The 24707-nt window shown below is 42.2% G+C and overlaps 1 long non-coding RNA gene across 1 annotated transcript in view; it reads left to right on the forward strand.

The window, feature by feature from the left end:
• The window catches only part of LOC150050916 (uncharacterized), a 168065-nt gene extending 149081 nt beyond the window's left edge, over positions 1-18984 (forward strand). The window contains exon 3 of the long non-coding RNA XR_016538274.1: positions 18845-18984. This is a non-coding gene — a long non-coding RNA (uncharacterized LOC150050916). The remainder of the gene's footprint in view (positions 1-18844) is intronic.
• The last annotated feature ends 5723 nt before the right edge of the window (positions 18985-24707 follow it).

The following is a 24707-nucleotide window of genomic DNA, read 5'->3' on the forward strand; positions in this document are numbered from 1 at the left end:
GGTGGGCCAATTAATTCTTCCTACTGATTAATGTGATAATACAAATTCTTAAATATGTGGAACTCCAATATAGAGCTTCTTATAAGGATCAGATATTCAAAGGAGGTGTAATTCATCAATGACCTGCCTTGGGAAATGACGTTTAAAGCCTCAGACAGCTCTAATTAGGTAGGTAGAATGATCACAGGAAAAAAGTTTTAAATGGATAAAACATTTGAGAGCAGCTAAAGACAGATGAATGCAGGAGACTTGAGTGATTTGTGCTAATGGCCAAAATAACCTAAAGGACACATTTCAAATGAGTCAATACATTTGAAATGAGTCAACAGGGTGTGAGAGAAAAAGAGTTTAGACGCCTTTTACAAATATTTTCTGTGATGTTCTCTTTAAGTAGAACATTCTGTGGAGAAGATGAGAAACTTCCTGAGTACAGGGGACTCTGTGGAAGTCAGTACAACAAAGTTCCCAGGAGAACTACCAAAGTGGCTCTGGAAACAAAAGAAGCCATTGGAGTTCTAGGGGAATGTAGTCTGCTGAAGAAGTGGTTCTGGAGTGCTATGTAGATTGGGATGTACAAGTGAGAAGTCCCTTTAAATCCCTTCATCCCAGAGTTCCCTATGGCTGGCATCTTTCTTATTTATTGCATTCATTACAACTGCTAGCCAATGCAGTTGCATTCTTACTATTGAAGTCCATAATTCACATCATTGCTTGCTCTTTGCGTTAATACAGTTCTATAGATTTTTAGCAAATAAATTATGTCATCCAGTCATCTTATAGTCCAGACATTCCTTCCTTTTGTTGAAACAGTGTGGTCAAGCACCTTGTTGATGAAGGTATTCCTCTGACCATGAAGGCCCCTCCCCCTGCATGAGAGCCATTGAGTTACCACTGTTATGCTGAGGAACTTTGTTCTTTTGGAAGTGGTTTCTCTCTGGAAAACTACTGAATTATTACATTATATTCCCAACAGGGAAATATACATTATGTGCACTGAGACTTCCCTGAAACCATAAAAATTCTGAGTTTCAGTTATAGCTGGTGCCAGAGTTAGGAATTAGGAACTCATTAGGTCTCCTATTTGTTCATATACCAAACAGGCTCCACAGCAACATCCCAGAGTAAGACATCTTCATGTTTCTGCATGCTCATAAATGTTCAGGCTGAGCTGGATATGAAGAGATGAAAACTTCTTTAAGCCAAGTTTTTATACAAATATATATATTTAAGTATAGCTGCATAATACTCAACTATTATAATTACAAGTAACAGAATAGGTGCTATGAGAATCAATAACAGAGGAGTCAAACATAATCAGCGTAGGGGCAGAGATGGAGCAAGAGTCCACAGACCACTTTTTTGGTTACTGTAAAGGTGAGATATGTAGGGCTCACAGTTACATAAGTCAGGTTAAGAGTACACTTCTTTTTAGACAATGTCATCCCTTCCCTAGTGTTTCCATTCCATCCCCACCAAGTCAAGTTTTGTTGCCAATGTGCAAATTTTTCAAAAAAAGAAACTTTGAGTTTCAGAGCATCTTGAAGATCATAGTTACAGGTAAATAACAATATGTGCTTAAATAAAATAAATTCCCTTGTGATGCCCACTCTCTCCACTCCTCTTCAATACAGTATTAGAATCCCTAGCCAGAGCAATAAGGCAAGAAGTAAGCAGAAAGGGGATCCCAATAGGGAAAGAGGAAGTGAAACTTTCTGACTTTGCAGACGACATGATTCTGTACTTAACCCTCTAGACTCCACTCCCAAGCTACTTGAGCTGATTCAAAACTTTGGCAAGTTAGCAGGATACAAAATTAACCCTCAAAAATCAACTGCTTTGCGCCGGGAGTCTGGCCTAGTGGGTTAAAGTGCTTGCCTAGCATGCATGAAGACCTGGGTTTGATTCCTTGGTACCACATACATAGAAAAAAAAAAGGTAGAAGTGGTGCTGAGGCTCAAGTGGTAGAGCTCTAGCCTTGAGAAAGTCCAAGGACAGTGCTCAGGCCCTGAGCTCAAGCCCAGGACTGGCAAAAAAAAAAAATCAACTGCCTTCCTATATGCCAACAATGAGAGGAATGAGGCAACAATCAGAAAAGCAACTCCTTTTGCAATAGCCTCAAAGAAAATAAAGTACCTAGGAATTAACTTAACTAAGAATGTAATGGACCTTTTTGATGAAAACTTTAAAACCCTGAAAAGGGGAATTAAAGCAGAACTGAGGAAATGGAAAAACCTCCCATGCTCCTGGATTGGAAGAATCAACATCGTGAAAATGGCAATCTTGTCCAGGGCTATCTACAAATTCAACGCAATACCCATCAATATCCTAATGTCATTCTTTAAAGAAATAGAAGAAGCAATCCAAAATTTCATATGGAACAATAAAAGACCCCATATAGCAAAACCACTTCTTAGCAGAAAGAACAGCGCAGGAGCAATTTCAATACCAAATTTTAGACTCTATTATAGAGCTATAGTGACCAAAACAGCTTGGTACTGACACAAGAACAGGCCCGAAGACCTATGGAACAGATATTAACCCACAGACCTATGGTCACCTAATCTTTGATAAGGGAGCCAAAAAAAAATAGAATGGAAGAAAGACAGCCTCTTCAACAAGTGGTGCTGGCAGAACTGGTTAAGCACCTGCAGAAAACTAAAATTGGATCCTTCTTTATCACCCTGCATTAGGATTAACTCCAAATGGATCAAAGACCTCGAAGTAAAACCCAATACATTGAAAACTTTACAAGAAGGAATTGGAGATACTCTAGGTCTCCTTGGCACAGGTCGAAACTTTCTTAATAAGGACCAAGAAACACAACAAATCAGAGAAAGGCTGGATAAGTGGGACTGCATTAAACTGCAGAGCTTCTGTATGGCAAAGAACATAGCTAGCAAATTAACTAGAAAGCCTACAGAGTGAGAGAAGATCTTCATTAACCATACAACAGACAAAAACCTCATATCTAAAATATATTGACAGCTCAAAAAATTGAATCACTCCAAAACTAATCTCCAAAGAAACAACCATCCCATTAAAAGATGGACCAAAGATTTAAAGAGAGTCTTCTCTGAAGAAGAAACAAAAATGGCCTATAGACACATGAAGAAATGCTCAACATCTCTGGTCATAAAAGAAATGCAAATCAAAACAACTCTAAGATTCCACCTCATTCCAATTAGAATGGCCAGGGTCAAGAAATCTAATAACAACAGATGCTGGAGGGGATGTGGCCAGGAGGGATCACTACTACACTGCTAGTGGGAGTGCAAACTCGTTCAACCACTATGGAAAGCAGTATGGCAGTTCCACAAAAGACTAAATATAGAGCTCCCCTATGACCCAGCAATTCTACTACTTGGCATTTACCCAATTGTCCAGAAACAAGGATATACTAAATCCACTAGCACAAAGATGTTCATTGCAGCACTATTTACCATAGTAAAGATATGGAACCAACCCAGATGTCCCTCAGTTGATGAGTGGATCAACAAGATGTGGTATTTATACACAATGGAATTCCATGCTGTTGTCAGAAAGAATGACATTGTCCCATTTGTTAGGAAATGGAAAGACTTAGAAAAAATCATATTAAGTGAAGTAAGCCAGACTCAAAGGAACATAGGCCCAATAGTCTCCCTCATTTGTCATAATCAGTAGAAATCTTGGGCTCTCCTAGCAGAGATCTGCAATAGAACAAAATCTAGAGACATTAGACCAAATAGTATGACACTAAATGTAAGGACCTCCAGGCTAAGGAAACAAAAGCCATATAATGAGTGACTGTTGTCCTTGATGTACTATGTTATCTCTCATCTCTTTTACTGTCCCTTGGTTATCTCATATTGTTACAATATTTCACCTTGTTATCTGATATATTTTATATATGCTTAATTGGTTGTTTGAAATAGGAGAGGGAAGGGGGGAGGGAAATGGGGAACAGGACATGAGAAAGGGTTTCAATATGTGTGAAGTAATGTACCTTCTATCTGATGAATATAATGTAACCCTTCTATTAATTACAATAAAAATATGAAAAAAATAAATGCCCTTGTATAAAGAAGAATTGGCACCCAAAGCGTTATTGGTTCATATCTGCACTTCTTTGATGAAGCTGGTCTCCAAAGCCAAGAGGAAGCAGTAAGGAGATGAAACTAATGTATAGTGATTATTTGTATGAGAAATTTCTTCCAGATTTGGGATGTAACTCGATGGCAGAGCACTTACCTAGCCTGCACAGAACCTTGGGGCCGATCCCTAGCATTGTACACCCATATACACATGCACTCATCTTCATTGAGATTGTATACAAGTTCAAAGGAAAATCAGAGGCTCTGGGGAAGGAGAAATCGGAATGGGTTATTGCCAAGACAAGCTATCAGCACATGTAAGGGGAGGAGACACTGAAATGAAGTAAAGTTCTGTTTGTTTTATTGTTTTTTTAAAAGTGTACATCTGAAGAAGCAGGGAGAAGCCCAGGTGAATTAACATCTCTACCATTTGAGATACCCTGGGGGAGGAGGGGAAGAGAAAGTATTTAGACACAGACTGTGTGTGTGTGGCTTTCTAAGTAGGCTGTGGCAACTGACTCTGGCATCCCGAACTGCTTGGTAGATGGACAGGCACAGCTGGTGTCCTCTGGGTAGAATCTGTTGGCGACTACTGTGGTCTCAGAGAAGCTTTTTCTGTAAGGTCTGGTCTTAGCCCTTCCCCCTCAGCCATCTGTAAACTAGACCCTTCTTCAGTCATGGCCATAAGGAATCCCTTATTCACTTCCCTGAGTCCAGCTTCCATAACTACCAATGTACCTTCCATGGTACAAGATTGGGTCTCAAGTCTGAGTATCTTTGTTTTAAGCAGCAAGCATTACAGTTCCTTGCTTCTACTTCATAAAATATATACGTAGAGATTTCCTATCTCACATTATATAAAGATAGCATATGTGCTTTTTTTGCCAGTCCTGGGGCTTGAACTTAGGGCCTGGCCATTGTCTCTGGCTCTGCCTACTTGAGCCACAGCACCACTTCCAGCTTTTTTCTATGTATGTAGAACTGAGGAATTGAACCTGGGTCTTCATGCATGCTAGGCAAGCATTCTACCACTAGGCCAATTTCCCAGCCACAGCATACGTACTTTTAAAAACTCTGTCTTATTTTCTTTTGGGGCAGTACTGGGAGTCAAACCCAAAGCCTCACCATGCCTCAGTCTTTGTGCTTTTCCTTGTTTTTCAGATAAGGTATCATGCTTTTGCCCACACTGTCTTGAATAACTCTCATCCCTATCTCTGCCACCAGAGTAGGTGGGATTAGAGGCATGTGCTGCCACCTGACCAATGTTTAAACATTCTTTATTAAAAGGTGAAATCAATATAAAACTGTGAGCATAAAAAGATAAGGATGAATTTTCCCCCAAGTACCCAGCAACCAGGTCACAACTGAACATCGTAACATCCAGCAGCTTTCTGATCTACTCCTCTGATTGTGTTCTAGCTGAATCTGTTTTAGGGCGAAGTGACCAAAAAAGTCTCCCTTCAAAATAATATGGCGGTAGATTGTCAATATATTGTAAACTCAGTTATGTATTTTACTCATGTAGTCTCTGATTTCAGAGCAATCCAGAAAAGGCTACTTTTTGCTTCTAAAAACACAACTTTAAGTAAAAATCAGAATTGCCCATTGCAATTGCGTTTCTCCTTTGACATCTGAGCAGAATGTGCTAAATGGACCAGCAAACGGTGAGAAGTAGAATATGGGTATTTATTAAGCAGCAATAAGTAAGTGGAGAAATAAAAATATCAGGTAGCAAACAAGTGGGAACTGTACCTTAGTCATTTGATTCTGGCCACTAGATACTTACTCTACAGGGATGTTTATCGGTGTAGTTTTGGGGTTTTTTTAAGTGTCTTACTTCATAAAGATTTACATTAAGAAAGAAATTGATCTCCTTTGCCACTTCTTTTTTGGAGGAGGGGGTGTTAATTGGAGATAGCCAGGCTGGCTTCAAATGATGATCCACAAATCTTAACCTCCTGAGTAGCTAGAATTACAAATGTGAGCCACCGTCTCCCAGCTGTCTTTTATGCCATTTTTTATGCTAGTCATAATGTCGGTACTTGGTTTCATTATTCTAACTGGTCCCTTTCTGTATATGTATGCAAACCTTCTATCTCTTTGTACATATGTGTATATCAGCCCAATGAGTATATATGTCTACTTAGATAAGTAGATTTTGAGCTGAGGATAGGGAGATGGTGCATGTTCCTTAAAACATCACTGGATAACTATGCTAACCATATGTTTTATAATTCTTTTTCCCTAGCGTTGGAATAGGAGGACACAGTAGGGCGTGTTGTACAGAAAGGTTGGGAGTTGCTATTGTTGACGTTATTAAGCCAGAGACCAGATACCAGGCTGAGATGGAGGGGAAGCTGCTGCAATGTCTTAGCTCTCTTGTCTGTGCCTAAACTCAGCCAGATCTCAGGACTAGGACTGGCCGCCTGCCATTGGCTTGCCTGCTCCTGAATAATATAACTTTTTCCTGTTATCTTCCCTCCAAACCTACATTGGTTCCTGAGGCCAGGCCACGTGTGTGCATGAGGGCATACCCTCACCATCACACAATGTCCTTATTGGAAATATAGCAATGAAGTAGCTCAGCCAAATATCACCAGCACTGAATATAATCTCTCTTTCTGTGATTAGGTAAGAATGTCTACGATAAGTATTGTTTGATTGAATGATATAATGTTGTTAACTCAAGGGCTAACTCATTTTGTATTACTGCACTTTATACCCTTTGAAGAGCCAACCCGCTATTTCCCTTCCTTCCAGCCCCATTTCTACTCTCCACATCCACACTTCTACTCTTTAGTTCTAGGGGAGGTTGATTTTAGGATGAAAAGATTCCTATTGTATGGAATATGTCATATATTTTCATCTATTTATTTGCCTGTGGACGTTAGGGTTTGTTTATTCCTATAACTTGGCTATTGTGAATAATGCTGCAGCGCACCTGGGAGTACAGTTATCTCTTCAAAGTTCTGAAAAGTACAGAAGGTAGAGATGGGACCATCGCTGCTCAAGCCCAGGCAAAGAATTAACAAAAGAGTTAGCAAAGCCCTCACTCTAAAACAAGCTGGTCATGTAGTTCATGTGTGTAATCCTTGCTGCACAGGAGGCAGAGGTAGAAGTATTATACTCTTAAGGCCAGCCCTGGGAAAAAGTGAGATCATATCTCAAAAACAAACTGAAGCACCAAAGGGTGTGGCTCAAGTGATAGAGCCCTTGCAAGGTGCATAAGACCCTGAGTTCAAATCCCAATGCTGGCTGAAACCTAAACCAATGAGATGCTAGATGCTAGATGAGAGATGCTAGATCATATGGTAGCCCTGGTATTTTTTTTCACGTATTTATTTTACTTTTTAGGAAGCTTCTTGTTTCCCAAATGGTTGTATCACTTGTGAATAAACAATATGGTCTTTGAGAACAAAATTCCTACTTCGAAAGATATGCCTGTGCCTGCAGCAATGATAGCCTAAGCTCTTAACTTTTGATAAGAAAGTAATTCCCACATAAAATAAAACCTTGAATATAGGTAGGGTTCTGCTCTTTGGTTCCCAAACTGATATTTTTCTATTTAAAATGGTTTAAATGGCTTAAAAGAAACCCGGTATACTTACCTTTTTTTAGGTTAGAGTTTTAGTGGTAGGGCCTTGTACCTGATAGGCAAGTGTTCTATCCCTGAGCTACACACCAGACCCAGATCACTTTTGGCCTTCATTTACATTTTTATCGAGGGTAATTGAAATGTAACAAGTGATTTTTTCACTGTCTTCTACTCATCAAAAATATAGCATAAAAGAAAAGAAAACAGTCTGTGTGCAAAGCAGTAGGTAGATTTTATCAGCAGTCTGTGAAGGAGAAACACAGAGATCTAGACGCTCCTACTTGCAGGTTCCTGATATGTGGAAGTCAAGAAAGTTCAAATGTGCTTCTGTGAGTGGAAAACTGTGAAGGTGGCTGGTGATTGGAGACCAAGTAAATGATGCAGGGAGGAGTTAAGACTGCAGGCTGGAGAAGAGAGAGGGAGGAGGCCAGTGGGCAAGGGAGGACAGGGCATATTTTAGGAGGGAGGACACTGGTGGTGGCCAGTAAGGCTTGGAGAGTGCAAAGGGAAGAGGACAAAAGCAGGAAGAAAGCAGACAGAGGGACTGAACTGGGAGTAGGTTCCAGGAATAGGGAGAAGAGGCCTTAGGAGGCTGTTTGTGGGAGGATAGAAGGAGCATGAAGGCCAAGGGCACACAGAAAGTGGGGAGGGAACAGAGAACTGTGTTTCCAGCTTCCTACCTGCCTAGAATTTTGACCCTCACATTTCTCCCAGGGGAAATGAGCAAGTCTAGAAAGGTAACTGGATACAGATCATCATCTGTCAGTGTACTGAGCCTCGGAAAAGGCAAGAACCTGATTTCCTGAACTGTGAATAAATAAGTACTCTGCAAAGAAAAATGAAGGGACGTTGCTCCTCCACTTGGGTCTCAGTGAGAGATCCGAGGGGAGGGCCTGCATCAGACCCAAGTGAGTCCATTTGTTTGATCATTTAAAAAGATATGTTCCTTTATCAAGTATTCCTAAGGTGTTAGATGTGAGGTGTTCCTGAGGTGTTAGGTGTATGTTTCTGCCAACTAGCAATTATTAGATGAGACAGCCATTTTAATAGAAATAAACTTGTCATCTGTAGAGATTTCTAATCAGCTCATCTGATTATAAGGGTTTTAGCCAAAGGCTTAAAATATTCCAGCTGAAGTGGTCCTACTGTTACTTTCCTGTATATGGAATGGGTCCCTGTGGAGGAGAAATGCTTCCACATAGGAAACGAAAGGTGTCTGCTTGTAAGGAAAGCAAAGTGGCCTTTCTTGTGGGGCTTTGAAGTGTCCCTTCTCCTTCCTCAGGCGCATCCTGAGCACAAAGTGCTAAGAAGGCTGTTGCTGCTGAAGGCTCAAGATGTGACTGGTGAATGATGACTTGTGCTGAAAGATAAACTACCTTCATCTGGATCTTGTAAATTTGAGCTGAGGACACATTTGTCACATAGCGACCTTGAAGTAAACAGAGTGGCTGCTCCCCCAGAAATAGGATTTTCATTTGCTGAGGGGGTTGGATTAGATCTTCCTGGCCTAGTATCACCCTAATCCACTGTGCCTTTTAAACAGGCCTGTGACAGGGGGTTCTCAGAGTGTCTTGGTGGAGGCATAAATAGATTGCATCTTTAAGAGGGCAAATTGGAAGTATCTTCCATCTCTTAAAATGCACAAAGCATCTGTGTCTAGAAATTGTATTTAGTGACCTTGCCAAGTTACAGCTCTTTGCCCAAGTGTACTAATGTACACACACATTGTAGCGATGTTTATAATTTAAAAACAAGTATCATCAGTTGGACATCTACTCAAAGAAATCCTAACCAATCTTTTTAAATATGAGATAGATCTATATGTGTTCATCTGCAAGTGTTCTTAGCTGAGTGAGAACATATTTTTTTGTTTCCCCCACCCTCTGGCATTTAAAGCAGAACCTGGCAACATATAGGTAGGTGCTACCAACTTATTTTTAGATGGAAGTGTTTTGAAAATGCTTGTATTTGTTATGTGTTTATTCTGGTAGGTGGTCTGCATTAAGCTTTCTCTTTATTACCATTAAGTGGTTGTGCAAAGGGAGTTTAAACATGTCAGTTTATCTTTATCAATGTCACCCTTCCATTGTCCTCTCCCATCTCTCCTAACCCTACCATCCCTTCAGATTACCTGGTTTGATTGACAGTGCTTTTAAAGATACCCATTATACATTTCCAAAGAGATGTTCCTCATTTCTCAAGGCATGTCATAGTTAGATCCTGGGTCTGTCCAGTTGCAGACGCAAGGAGGTATGAGTATTTGGTGACACTTGGTAGAGGCATACCTGTAGATGGTTTGGGTTAGTAGTAAGAAAGCTTCCTCCCCAGTCGTGATGTCATCCTGTAGGAATGCAGGGGTGGAGGGGGAAGGGAAGGGGTGTGAAGTAGCCACCTGCAAACACTATTCCCTGTTAAAGAATTCCACAAACAGTCCTCATGTCTGCAAGGCAGACTTGAAAAGTGAATATGAGAGAAATTGCCAGCTGTATCACTTGAAAGTCATTTTACTGGGTTCCTTGTTAGTTTTCACATAAACTCTTGAGCTCAGCAAAGTTTAACTCCTTAAATGAGATGAAATCATTCCAAAGAATATGTATTTGCAATAATCATAATGACCATGATCACCAGGGGGTGTGTAGATAGATATTTAGTAAAAAAAAAAAAAAGAAAAGAAAGAAAAATATCTTAAAATGTCTTTCTCATGAATTAGTAATGTAAGAGATCCTTCACTAAGTATTGCTTGTGTTTCTATAGGCTAGAAGACACAGCATCATTACCCATCATTAGTTTATTTCTTTACCCTTATGTTTATTTTTAATTTTCCATTCTACTCATTTAGATAAAGCACCTAGGAGAGGTACTTCCTCACAGGGTTTTAAAATTTATAGCCTTGCACTCTTTCCCAAGTCTTTTATAGGAGAAATGATCAGGCCTAATAAATATAACCACACCTGTTGGTTAAAGAGACAGAAAATAAAACGGTTGCTCATTTTCCTTTGCTTGTTCCTGGGAGCATTTGAGGATTTGTTTCAAAGGAACTGCTGAAAATGTGGAACGTTGACATCATCCTCAAACTTGCTGAGATGCTAGGTACTGAATTTCTGAGGACACTCCCTCTACACCGTCAAGTCTGAGGATCAGCCAAGTCCTGACAGCAGTAAAACTCCTATGACTCTGGGTCAGCCTCGCTTAGAAACTTACAAGAGTGCAGCTTCTGACAGAGAGTTTGGGGGATCATTGCATTGATGCTCTGTAACCTGTCTTTTGGGGCAGGGGTTTGAAGGAGATTGGCCTGGCCACCACTGCTCACTCTTTGCAGGATCCTGCTTCCATCCTGACCATCTTGACAGATTAAGGGAAAAATGGAAAGAAATACACTGGAAACGTGAACATCCTCACATAAATGTGGCCCCAAGTTCCATATTTCAGCTTATTCTATGCATTTATTTTTTCTGCTTTTGGGGCTTGAAGTCTGGGCCTATGCTCTGTCCCTCAGCTCCTTTTGGCTCTACCATTGGAGCACTATTTCCGGATTTTTCTGTAATTAATTTGGAGATAGGAGTCTCATTGGCTTTCCTGACTCAGCTGGTTTCAAGCTGTGCTCCTCAGATCTTAGCCTGCTGAGTAGCTAGGACACTGAGTAGCATGAGACACCAGTAACTGGCTTAATCTTCGGCTTTTTAAGACTTTCCAATTTGGTAAATTTTATTTTTGATAGATTGTATTCTGTAAAACTTTTTAAATTTTCAGAAAAACTGAGGAAGGATGCTGGGAATGTGGCTGAGTGATAGAGTGATTTAGTAGCATGCATGAAACAGAAAAAGCCGGAAATGGCGCCATGGCTCAAGTGGTAGAGTGTTAGGCTTGAGCAAAAGAAGCTCAGAGACATAATATCCACATATCAAGGAGACCACGTGCCTTTTGTTCCTTCGCACTCAACATGATTTGCTCTAATTTCATCCACTTCCCAGAAAACGCTGTTATTTTATCTTGTCTGTTGGCTATGTAAAATGTCCACTGTATGTGCGTACCACATTTTTTGTGTTCATCTGTAGTAGGGCATCTGGGTTGTTTCCTTCGCTTGGCTATTGTGAATAGTACAGAGATAAAAATGGCTGTGCAGATGTCCTTATCATATCCTAGGTGGTTATGATGCTCAGGGTAGATGCCCAGGAGTGGTATGGCTGGATAGTAGGGAAGGTCTAATTTCAGTTTTTTAAGAAACTTTCCAGGGCCGGGAGTTTGGCCTAGTGGTTAAAGTGCTTGCCTAGCATGCATGAAGACCCGGGTTCGATTCCTCGGTACCACATACATAGAAAAAAGCCGGAAGTAGTGCTGAGGCTCAAGTGGTAGAGCTCTAGCCTTGAGAAAGTCCAAGGACAGTGCTCAGGCCCTGAACTCAAGCCCAGGACTGGCAAAAAAAAAAGAAACTTTCCAAACTGCCTTCAGGAGTGGCTGTACTATGTTACATTCCCACCAGCAGTGCAGGTGGGTTCCTCTTTCTCCACAACCCCGCCAGCATTTGTCGTTGTCTGAGTTCAAACTATTGGCAGGTATTATTTTCTAAAGTCATTAACCAATAGAGGAAACCAGGGCTCCTTGGAAAATAACCAGCCAATCAAGGACTGAGGAGGAAATAAACAAAGATGAACCTAAAGCATTAGGTCATGTCAGTAGTAACAAAGGATGGGAAAAGATATCAGTGACCTTTGATGATAATGAGCGGTCGTATGTCACCACTGAAAGAGCTCCAATGGCCAAAGCTGGACCAATCTAACCAACAAAACCAACATGGTGATATTGGGTTACAATATGAAGCATAAAATAAACATCCCTGATTTTGTACTCAGACAAATACATAATTGACTAAATGATGGAGAACTCCAGATAATTTAAACAGAATTTAAACACCCTCCTTTCTCAAGTCTACCCACCCTCTCTGCTTGAGTTAGTGCCAAATACTGTTTTTAATAGTTTTTAAATTCAGTTCTCTCCTTTTTACCCTTTACAGCATGTCATATAATTAGAACCATACGGCATGTAGCTTTTCAAACCAGTTTCCTTCTCAATATACATTTCGCCTTCCCAGATGTCTTTTCATGAGTTAGTTCATTTATCCATTCAGTTATTGAGGGGTGTCTTGACTGCTTCTAGTTTTTGGTGATTTCAGAAAGCTGTTGTAAACTGCCATTGTGTAGGCTTGTGTGTAAATCAGTGGAGTAAATCATTTCCTTGTTGACGTGCAAGTCAGAGAGATGTGAGTATGTTTTTAATCTGATAGTGATGGAGGAGAAAAATTGCTTTCCAGTGTTCATAATTCTCTTAGTTTCTATCCAACTTGTTAGAGTTGTTGTGAGCCACATTTACCCTGTTTCACCCACTGGTAGCCAAGCAGCTCTAATAGAGCATTCAGTATATGGTAGTGTGTAGTTTTCAATACTATTTGAGTAGTTCTTTCTTACTCCTCCCTGAACAAAACCTACCTGTGGCAAGCAATTGAGTTCTCCACTGGAGCTGCAATGACCTGTTTTAAACTCTCAGCATAAGGGGTGGAGGTCTCATCCTGCTAACATTTCAAGCTCACCTTCTCCAGTATCCCCCTTCCCTCCAGCCCTTAGAAAGAGTTTCCACTATTCCAACACCCAGGGCCCTCTCTAGTAAATGGACTTTTTTGTGTGAACAGGAGCTGGTGGAAAATTCTTAGGGTTAGTTGATTGTGGTATTTGCTTAATGCTCAGTACTGCAGACACAAGCCCTAGGACCACCCGGTCCATCTGAAGGTCTATTTCCGTGCCAAGAGGCTGGAACCACATGCAACAAGATGACAAGAATTCAGGAAGAGAGAATCACTATGTAGAAATCCAAGGATCAGCCCTTCTGACCTGGGAAGAGGAGGCTGTCGGTAGCATTTACAGACTAAGTGCTCCTTTACTTTCCTCACTATTCCCAATCTTTCTTATAACTAATGGTTTGTGGTGGTGATAAGACCAGAAACTGGGTTTAGCTTGTGTAATCCAGAGGGATGCCTTCACCTTTATGAACTTCTGTTGAAGTGTGTTTCTCAACAGGTGCTATCGGCGGGTGCCACATGGCTAGAAAGGTGCTCCGAAACAGGTCAGAATCACTAAGGAAAGGCTTCCTGGGGCTTTACGATGAAACCCTCCATTCTAAATCACTCTTAGATTTGTACTCTCATCTATAGAAATACAATTTTCTAAATTACCTAATTTTTGACATGTATATTTTACATAGGTATTCAAAATCCCTCTTGAGGGTGTGAGCCATGAAGACCGTGTTTGATAAATAGGAACATTTCTTATTGTACAGGAAATTGCCTCATTTAAATAAGGTATGAACCCCAAAAAGCAGAATATCTCTTCCCCCATTTCTTAACAATGTCACCATTTGATTTTTAAAACACGCCTTGTCATAATGAGATATAATAATACAAACAAGTATAAATATCTGTATTCCTTAAAGGGTAATAATAACACAAATGTCTGCTCCTTCCTGGAAGTCTAAGAAATCCCCAGAAAAGGTATTGTTTTTTCCTTCAAAGCCCCTTGGGACACCCTCCCTGATTCCCCCTCCCCAGTTTTCCTCACATGGTAGTCACGTGTTCCTGAAGTCAACGCATCTCAGACACTTCATGCTGGGACTCATGGAAGCGCCATGGAAACCCATCAGCAGGACTGCCAAGTTCTACTGATTTCTGTTCTAGTGGGCTTTTCATTGTTTGGCAATAACATGCTATTCTACTCTTTAAAAACAAGCTTTAGACATTCATTTTGAACAAGATCCTCTTTCAAGTCAAAGCAGAGACCTAGTGATTATTATCTATAGACATTCTCTTATATTTTTAGCTAATAAAAATGAAGGAAAGAGTCAAAGGTTTCTATCTCTTGAGAGAAGTGAAAGAATAGTGTAATAGACTCCTGGGACTCCTAAATGATGACTAATTTTCCTAATAAGCTATTTAGAAACCTCTGTAGCCTGCCCATACTCAGGATGGCTCACGAGCCAGCAATCCTGACAGCCCGGGGGTGTTCGTGGGAAGTGCAGAATCTCTGGTCCTTCTTCAGGCTGCTGAATCCGAATCTGCATTTAACAAGATCCCCCGAGATCCAAATACATGGCAAAGCATGCCTCCTAATCTAAGATTCTCAACTCACAGTTGGTAGAGAAAATTATTGGCAACATTCTAGAATCTCCTAAGAAAATAAGAATAGAATTTTCTGGAATGATTTTTTATTTCTTAACACTGTGTCCTAAAACATTTTTTTTTCTTGAGACACTACTGGCCTTGGATTCAAGGTCCTCCTTCCTTAGTCCCCTGATTGCTGGGCCGGGTGTCAGCACCTGACCCATTTCCTATATGCACATAATTAATCCAGCTCTCACACTGAGCAGTTACTCTCGATAGCTATGCAGACCAGTCTTATCTCTCACCTTCTGAAGGACTGTGGAGGAAGAGGTCAATAGCCTATGAAAGTTATAGACCACATCAAAGAGTTTCATGTCAATTTCATTCGGTGTCATTGACAATGACAGCTTTCAAGACCTAGTTACAAAATAAGAAACTATATGAGTCAGCAAGCCTGAAAAATGAAATCCGACGATGCTAACAAATTGTGAATCCCCCAAATGAATTCCAACGGATCGTTTTGATTGCCGTTCGTGTCAAATCCTGCCTTGTAAATCACGAGTCTCGAGGATAGTGGCCCGTGGGAAGTGACTAGAAGTAACAACCAAAATATATTTCAATATACACTCAAGTACATTGTGAGCGTAGTGCACAACAGAGCCCACAACGTCATTTTGATCTCTGTCTTCCATGCTTCCCATCCCAGGCACTACTGACAGTGGGACTTCCGTGTTGTGGAGGTGGACTTGTGCTTTTGAATGTGATTCATAACCTGCCCCTGGCCTCTGCTCCTGCTCCTCAGAGGCACCCTCTTTCCTTGACAGATGATATGCCAGACTATCTTCATGCACCATGAAATGCCCCCTGGGAGGCAAGTTAAGAATTACTGTTCTGTACCCGGGTAAATAACACTTGTGTCTACTCCTTGGCCACGCTGTTGAGATTATGGCCACATGTCCTGGATTTGGGGCCTCTGAATAGAGGCTGGAAACCATCCAGAGAGCTGGTTTGGGGATCATGTCACCCAGCATGTGAGCTTGCTGTCTGATGCCTCTATGTCCATGAAGGTATGATTCTAACACATTCACACAGCGATTTCTCGCAGCAGATTGTGGGAGCTGCAACTACCTTCACACTCAGGATATTTCAGCACAAACCGCCACAAGCCAGGCTTAGAGGACTGTCTGGATACACAGAACAAACAGAGCAAAATGGTGGTTCCTGCTTGACCACAGCCCTATCCTCTCAGCGACTCTTATGTGGGGGGGCGGGGGCAGAGTCAGACCGCAAAGGCTTCCCTGCTGACTTTCACTAAAACCTCCATTCTAAGTAGGGGTGGGGCTTCAGGAGGAAGTCAATGGCAAATTAAAACTGAACCCAATCATAGCTCTAAAACCCTCCAGTCTATGAAATTGTGCTCCCAGTTAAATACACTGCCTTCTAGAGAGTTGTGCAAATAACTGATAACACCAACAGTTCCTGGGATGGCCTCTTGAAACTCCTTTTATTTTCATTTTTGCAGTCCTGAGACTTGAACCCAGGATCTAGACACCTGTTCCTGAGATTTTTGCTTAAGACTAATGCTCTGCCACTGTAGACAGCTTTGAGGTAGTAATTGGAGAACAGTGCCATGAATGTTTTTGCTCAAAGCCTAGCACTCTGCTAATTGAGCCACAGCTCCTTCTGGCTCTTTGATGGTTCATTGGAGATAAAAGTCTCTTAGACTTCCTTACCTAGGTCAACTTTGAACTGCAATCCTCAGCCTTCCAGGTAGCTAAGATTACAGGCAAGAGCCACGGCAGCTTGAACTCCATCTTAAGACAGTTTAGAATGAATTTCAGTACCTAGGATTAGGTCCAAGGATATCTTCTCATTGGCCCAACTCTAAGCCCTCTTTTCAGAGACAGACAATATCTAACTTTAAATGTTATTCATAGCCTTCAGATCATCTTTCCCATCCCTTTGGTCTACCCTAAACCCCTCCAGTCTTCAAGTTGATTAATCCTATTGAAGGTTCTGCATACCACATGCTCTCTGCCTAGTCTTCTGTCCAAGACCTATATTGATTTAGTCTATCACTTAATGTGGCATCCACTCCTTCCTTCCTCCTGTCACTACATCACTGCTCCCTGCTCTCCTCCTGGCAGTACAGCCCAGTCTCCTGGGGATCCAGCTGTGAACACTGAGGTCACTGTCCCCTTTCCCAGCTCTGGACCTCACAGGTGGGATTTGCCACTGTCCACCACATCCCTTCATCCTCTGCTTTCATTTGTGACCCATCTTTGTTAGTCCTGGTCTCTGGGGGGAAGGAGGGGCATGGTGGATTATAACCTCTCATGGTCAGTACATCTAACCTCATCATTTTGCGGATTCCTTAGTTGCAGATTCCTCTAGTTGCTAACACGTATTTGTAACCTAAATATGGAAATGAGATGTATCTGGGGGCTGGGAGTGTGGCCTCATGGTAGGGTGTTTGCCAAGTATGCATGAAACCCTGGGTTTCATTTCTCAGTACCACATACATGGAAAAAGCCAGAAGTGGTGCTGTGGCTCAAGTGATAGAGCTCTAGCCTTGAGAAAGCTCTGGGCAGCACCCAGGCCCTGATTTCTAGCCCCAGGATTGGTCCAAAAAAAAATCAGATGTATCTTTGAGTTGCCAAGCTTTGGAAAGCTCAAGTGACACATTAATGCTACTTACATTTTCTTTTTCTTTCTTCTATTTTCTTTTTGCATTTTTTTTCTTTTTTGCTGGCGATGTTGCTACTTCAGTTGGTTCCAAACTGTAATTCTGTGTTCCAGTGCAAGAAGCATGTGCCTTATGGGGAAAATATGCATTTAGGTAAGTATTGTTCAGTCTGACAGCTTGGCTTCTAGCTAGGTAGTCCATCCCTTCTTAAGAGGAAGAAGACATGCTGCCCCTACCCTCACTAACACTGCTGTTATCCATGCGTTCAATATTATTGAGTCTACAATATATATGAAGTTAGTCTTATTTAAATAAACACCTAAAGAGAGCTTGTGTATTGCTTAATTATTAAAAATGTTGTAACCAGAATCTCTTAGATATAAAAACCTCATTTCCCTGAGGAGCAATGGTTCAGTATTTATGAATTCAGGACTCATAGTGACTTTAGAGAATCTAACTACATACAGCAAGTAACAAATATTGAGCATATTAAATGTCACAAAGAATGCCCCTCCAACTTGCATAACTAACTCATGCTATAGTAAAAGAAAATTGGCTACATTTGTGTGGGAGAACCCTGCTGAAGAATAATCAAAAGCTGCAACACCAGTTGCTTCAAAGGACAAGATCGAGTGGCTTAGGAGCAGGAGTGGGAGAGGACTTTTTACTGTCATGCCTTTTATAAATTTATTTGCTTTGGGAATTGAACTCAGGGCCTTCCTTTCATTCAGCTTGCTTGTTTATGGATTCTGCTCTACCACCTGAGCCACATCTCCAGCTCAACATTTTTTTACCAGTCCTAGGGCTTGAGCTCAGGACCTGAGCACTGTCCTTGGGCTTTCTCAATGCTAGAGCTCTACCACTTGAGCCACAGCACCACTTCTAGCTTTTTCTATGTATGTGGTACCGAGGAATTGAATGAAGGTTCATGCTAGGCAAGCCCTCTACCAGTAGGCCAAATTGCGTCTCAAGGGACTTTTCTGCCAGGTTGCCTTGCCTTTGAACCATGATCCTCAGACCTCAGCCTGCTGAGTAGTTGGGATTATTGGCATGAGCCACTGGTGCCTGCTTGCCTTTTTTATGTTTCTGAGTCACACAACTAGATTCACTAAAAGTTAAATTTAAAACAAAAGAAAACAATAAAATGAAAAATATGTAATTTAATCGGGGATCTCATTAATCTCACAATGGCAAATCTAGTCAGAAGACACACTCATCCTGATGCTGCAGGATGGGGATAAGAACCCAAGTCTGAAGGCCAACCATGTTGGATTGTTCCCAAGGAGGACACCATACAAGTAAACATTTTTCACCAATCTGATTCATTTTCTTTCCATTGCTTTTAGGGTTGCTGTTTACTCACAAGAGTGAGTGCTGCTGCATAAACAAGTTAGGGGTGTTTGACAACAATCCCACGTGAAGCACTGGGCAACTCTAGTATGCTGATGAGAAAAGGAAATTGAACGAAGAACTTTACCCCTCCAAGCATCAGGTACTATCCAGCAATGGTTCCCAAGTGTGCTGAAGGTTAGACTCTCCAGAAAATTTGAACAGAAGGGATAGGATGTGTTCCTGAGATAATTAGTCTGGGGTGCGACTCAGCTACCAGTATTATTATTATGATTCTGATTTTCAACTGGAACTAAAAACCTCTGACAATCAAGAAGTAGATCAGATGGTTTCTCTGGTTTGATGGTTTTCAAGTCTGGTTCCTAGAAAATAGAGATTCACTGGTCCTGAAGTCTGGGAATGGAACTAGTTAACCATGACTTATATCCTCAGATGATTCTTATGTGTGGCAGGAATGAGAACCAGTGCTCTTAGAACAGTCCCTCTGCTAAGAAATACAGATGATAGACTAGGCACCTGTGACTCGTGCTCACACCTGCAATCCTAGCTACTCAGGAGGCTGAGATGTGAGGATTGCGTTTTGAAGCCAGTCCCAGCAGAAAAGTCCCCATGAGACTCGGTTTTTAATTTTATTTTTTATTGTCAGGGTGATGTAGATAGGGGTTACAGTTACATTCGCCAGGAAGTAGATGCATCACTTCTCACACAATGATCCCATGAGACTCTTTTCTCCAAATAACCAGTCAAAAATTGGACGTGGCACTCTGGTTCAAAATGGTGGAGCACTAGCCTTGAGCAAAAGAGCTCAGAAATAGTGCCCAGGCCCTGAGTTCAAGCTCTATGACCAACCAAATACATATATAGAGAGAAACACACACACACACACACACACACACACACACACACACACACATCCTCTTTACACTCTTAAAATGACTGATTTAATTATTTCTCAGGCATCAAAAATCCTCCCCTGCCCCCACATACTAATTCTCCAAAGTCATGAGCTTGTGTGCGCGTGTGTGTATGTGTGTGTGTTCAATTTCAGAGAGTTTCTAGAAGGCCTGAAGCCCACTCATTGGCTTCTCAGCCTTGGGCTGTGTCTGAGCTGCGTGATCTTGATAGATTCTAAAAAGTCTTGCTTTTCTCCACTAGGACTCCATGACCCTCTCCTGGTCCTATGTGTCCTGCAGGAGTCATAATGTCTGACAGCTATTTTTATGAACGTCAGCAGCTCTTCTCACACAGATTAAATTTCCCCAGAAGGTAGATTTTCGCTGACATCTTAATACTTGGAAAGGAGCGGACAATCCTTGAGGAGTGAGTGAATAGAGCATGTGTTTCAGGGAGCTACAAACAGAAGCTGATCTGTGTCAAGGAAACCTCAAGTGTTTCGTATTTGCTTTCAGACATCAGCAGGTCCTTTTTTAAAGTTCTGCAGCGTCATTCTCCCTTCACAGGCACATGGGGCCTTTGGGTGTTTTCCCACTTGGCTAGTCACACAGATTTTTTTTTCAGAATTACTTTTATTACGGCCTCTTGAAGAAGAAAGGGGCACACAAAGAGTTACCATTCCACTCCTTAATTTCCACTGGTCTTCCTTCAGTTCTTCCAAAATGATTGCGGAACGCAGGTTCGCACCTATCTTTCCTGAAACTACTTCAGTTGGTTTTAAATGGCAAAGCTGGTCTTTACAAAAGGTGAAGCTCTTTGTGGTAGTCTACTTCTTTAAGTCCTGAAACAGGTCGCCCATTTGTGGCACACAGGGACTGAGTCTGCTTCACACGTGAACACATTGCACTGTGGAGTCCCCCAGGGAACACTATTCACCTCATCCCTCTTTCCTGTTCCCCTTGCTCATCCCTGAGCAGGTTCAGAAAGCCCAGGATAAGCCACCTACAATCCTTCCTCTAGCTTCCCATGGAAGCACCTCCACTCCTAAGCAGAAAAGGAGAAGTCTGTATTTGACACAGTGTCATCTAAGATGGTAGATCAGCATTCCTTTGAAAACATGATGAGTTCTGTTGAGTGGTGTTGCAACTGCTTAAGTCTTTTGTGTCTTAGAGAATTATTTCTGCAGCTGCCACTGAAACCCCAGCATGAACAGGTCCTACCTACATTTGTAGGGGCTCAGACTTTATGCCTGCCCCCATGGATTCACACTCATGCCACATGTGTGTTCTTTCTGTCCTGAAAATCCCTTCTGACCTGCCCCATCTATGTTCATCTTTATTGTGCTCCAGATCCAAATGTAGACTTTGCAGCCAGCATTCACTCAGCAAACCTTCCACAGGCTCAGTCTCCTTTCACGCAGCATTTCTTTTTTCAGTGCTATAGATTGTACCTGGAGCCTCACCTATTTAGGCGAGCACTCTGCCACTGTACTACATCCCAGCCCCTCTCTGGTACCTTTCAGTACTTGTAGAATCTGATCCCTGCCACTTACAAGGTCTTCTCCTCTATGGAAGGCTGGACTGTACCTTCCCACCACAAATCTTTGGGGAGCATTTGAATGGGTCAGACACTCACAATTCTGGGAATAAAAATAAGATGGCCCCCTCTCCATGGACTTTATATTCAAGTATCTGAGACAAGATTGACAGATGAGCCAGTAACCACCACTGGTCCAATGAAGCAATGTATACCGACGAGTAATTCCATGGAGGAAATGTGTGGAGTGTTTGAAAGCTGCTCAGGGAATTCAGACAAGCCCCGAGCATGGCTTGGCAGATAGAGAGCCAGGGTCACTGTACATTAAGTTTTTCCCAACACACAATGAGGACAGCTATGCAGGCAGCCCTTGTCCTCCCCGCAGGAGCACTTCCAGAACTAGAACCTCTCTGAAGCTTTATCTGCATGATAACAGGACGTGGTTTTACCTGCCTCACTGCAGGGTTTATTGTTGTACTAATTCCGGGGTCTCTGTCCAGCTCTCCTCTCACATTCTCTCATGGACAAGCTTTTCTGCAGTCATTCAAAGCCACTTACAATAGGTTTTGTCTTCAGTTTTTGCAGAAAAATCTCCATTCTTTGCTGGAATCTTGAAGGGAAATCATTTTTTACTTCTTTGGCTGTGCTGGGGATAGAACCCAGGGCATTTCATATACTAGCAAAGTGTTCCTCTCTAAGCCCTTCCCTCTACCCCTAGATCACTTTCTTTCTGTGCCAGTCCTATAGCTTGAACTCAGGTGCTGTCCCTGAGCTTTTTTGCTCACGGCTAGCACTCTACCACTTGAACCACAGCTACTCTTGGAGGATTTTTTTTTAAGTAGTTAATTGGAGATAAGAGTCTTATGGGCTTTCTTTTCCAAGCTGGTTTTGGGCCTCAATCCTTAGATCTCAGCCTCCTGAGTAGCAAGGATTATAGGTATGACCCCCTTGCACTGACTACATTACTTTCTTAAATGATCAGGTATAACCAGCCTAGCTCCAGTGGCCACGTCTGTTACCCCAGCCACTCAGGAGACTGGGGATGAGAGGTTGATGACACAGCTTTATTGGTTGAGATCATTCTTGCTAGTATTTTGCTTAGACTGTACTCCAACTGCAAGCCTCCAGATCTCTGCCTCCACAGCGAAATTAGTTCTTAAATGAGAGGTTTGTCCAGCAGAGAATGAGCGAGTATCATTGTTAGCAGGTGGAACCATGTGAGCCACCTGTGCTAATTAGAGTAAAACCAATCATGCAGAATGTGCACTAGATAAATGGCAAGGCAGAGAGAAGCAGCACAGAAGAATCTGCAAAGATAAGCAGAAGTAAGAGGGGGAAAGGAACCTTGCATTAGTCCAGTTTGGGGCACTATGAAACAGAGGTGACCCCTCCTAAAACTTGAAATGCCCATCCACTCAGCCCAACACCAGCCACCTCCTAAGAGCAGAAGAACAGGATTTAGAACATGGGCCTCGGTGCAAGCTACACTGAAGGGCTTTTCTGAACCCCAGAGCTTAATGCTTTTGTGGTTTTTAGCAAGTTGTTCACTCTTCCTCAAGCTCAGACTTGCTAGCTATACAACAGGTAAGGTAGCAACCACTTCCTAGGAACGGACAATGGAAACAGGAGAAAGAATGTGTACGGTGGCACACAGGAAGTTGAGTTTATTAACAACACCTTCTGATTCATAATATCTGGTGACAACCCTATAGTGGATAACCATACCTCGGGGTCAGTAGAGACACCTAGAGTCAGGTAGATCAGCTGAGGTCAAGTGAGGTCAGAAGAGCCCTGGTGGGATTTGAGCTTCAGCCTCAACTCGCAGCCAGATTTGAAGTGTCAAGAGGACATGCCTGGCAGGCTTATTTTGTCCTCAGATTTCTTACCCCATGGGGATCGAGGAGGAGGGGGAGCCAGGCCTGGGATTATAAGGACATTCTTGTGTCTCCCTATGTAAAATGATAATGCCAAGGGATCCTGCCACAGGGTTTGGTAGGGGGAAGGGATTGCAGTGCCCCTGTCCAAGGCTCCTTGCCCCACACAATTACTAAGTGCCTGCAGCTATCAGACCCTCAGGACTGTGTGTGTGCACAGTCTTTCTCCTGATTATCTTTATTTAATAGCTGTGTTGCATGAGTGAGCATGGCGTGTGCTTCTTGCCTTTTGGAAGTATTTGTTGACATTTATTTTTTTTAATGTTTTAATGCACTTTATTTTTTTTCAGGGCAGTTTTCAGTTCTCTGTGTAAGCTGAGTAGAGTAAATGAGCCAAGGGGAAAGTACAGATTCCTATATCCATCTTTACTCACAGTGGTCTGTCAAAGCTGCCCCTACACAGACACACCCTATCAGAAACCCCAGGTCCTTGCCTTCTGGTAGAGCTCACTCCTGGTCATGCACATTCTGTGACTGTCATTGCTGTTTTCCAGCAGCCTTTGTCCCCTGGAAAGCATCTCCACCCTGCTTTGGACAAATTGCTGATGCCAACAACCATGTTTTTGGTTGAAATGGGTTTAAGATGGGGTAGAAACAGAGGGGGGAAAACAGATAAGAGGTAACGATGAGCCTTCCACTCACCCAGGCAAGTCCTACCCTCATCTTTACTGGTGGAGATTAGTGACAGCTCTTGGTCAAAATATCCAGATGGTTCCCTTGTTCCTTCTATGTGCTGCCCCTGTGTCTGGGCCTTCTTCCTCTCAGAGAGATGGTGCAGCCTTTGGGTCTTTCCTTATAGCTTTTTCCCTGCATGCCTTTCAGGATAAATGGCTAGCCCCTACCCAAAATAGAGAGGAAAGTTATTATTTTGAAATGACAAACTCAAGAAAGGATGGGGTCTATTCTGGAAAGCTTTTATGTTAATTTTGCAACACCTAGGATAATTTATTTTAATAGCTCTGCAAATTTCTTGTGAAGCCTTCTAAGTCAGTCTCCTGCTTTGAAAGATGAGGCTCTTGGAGCTGAGGACAAGGCTGAAATGTCCTTCCAAACAGGGATCCGAACAGCTGAAGGGCTCCAGTTACTCAAGGAGTGAGTGACATAGACACTTCTTTTTCTTGCCAGTTGGAGGAAGGGAAAGAGTGGGGCAAGGGAGGTGGTGAAGGAAAGGATAGGGACAGGAGGGCTGGGGGTGGGTAGAGGAAGGGCTGGCAGAGAGACTGGAACATCCTGTCTCTGACCTTGCTCCCTGCTGGTCCCTGGGGGACAAGAGTGGGTTCCCACTTTGAATCCTAGGCTGCTCGTGATTTACCCATGCTATTATCCACTTCTGTAGGTTCATCAAGAGCCTCCCATAGCACAGGACTGTTGTAAATGAAGATATCTCTGAGTGTGTGTGTGTGTGTGTGTGTGTGTGTGTGTGTGTGCGCGTGCGCGCACGCGCATGCGTGCAAGTAGTTTGTCCTGAGTCGGGATTTCAATATGGATAAAGTTT

Source organism: Megascapheus bottae, chromosome 17, assembly GCF_031878675.1.
Source record: "Megascapheus bottae isolate mThoBot1 chromosome 17, mThoBot2.hap1, whole genome shotgun sequence".
Taxonomy (NCBI): Eukaryota; Metazoa; Chordata; class Mammalia; order Rodentia; family Geomyidae; genus Megascapheus; species Megascapheus bottae.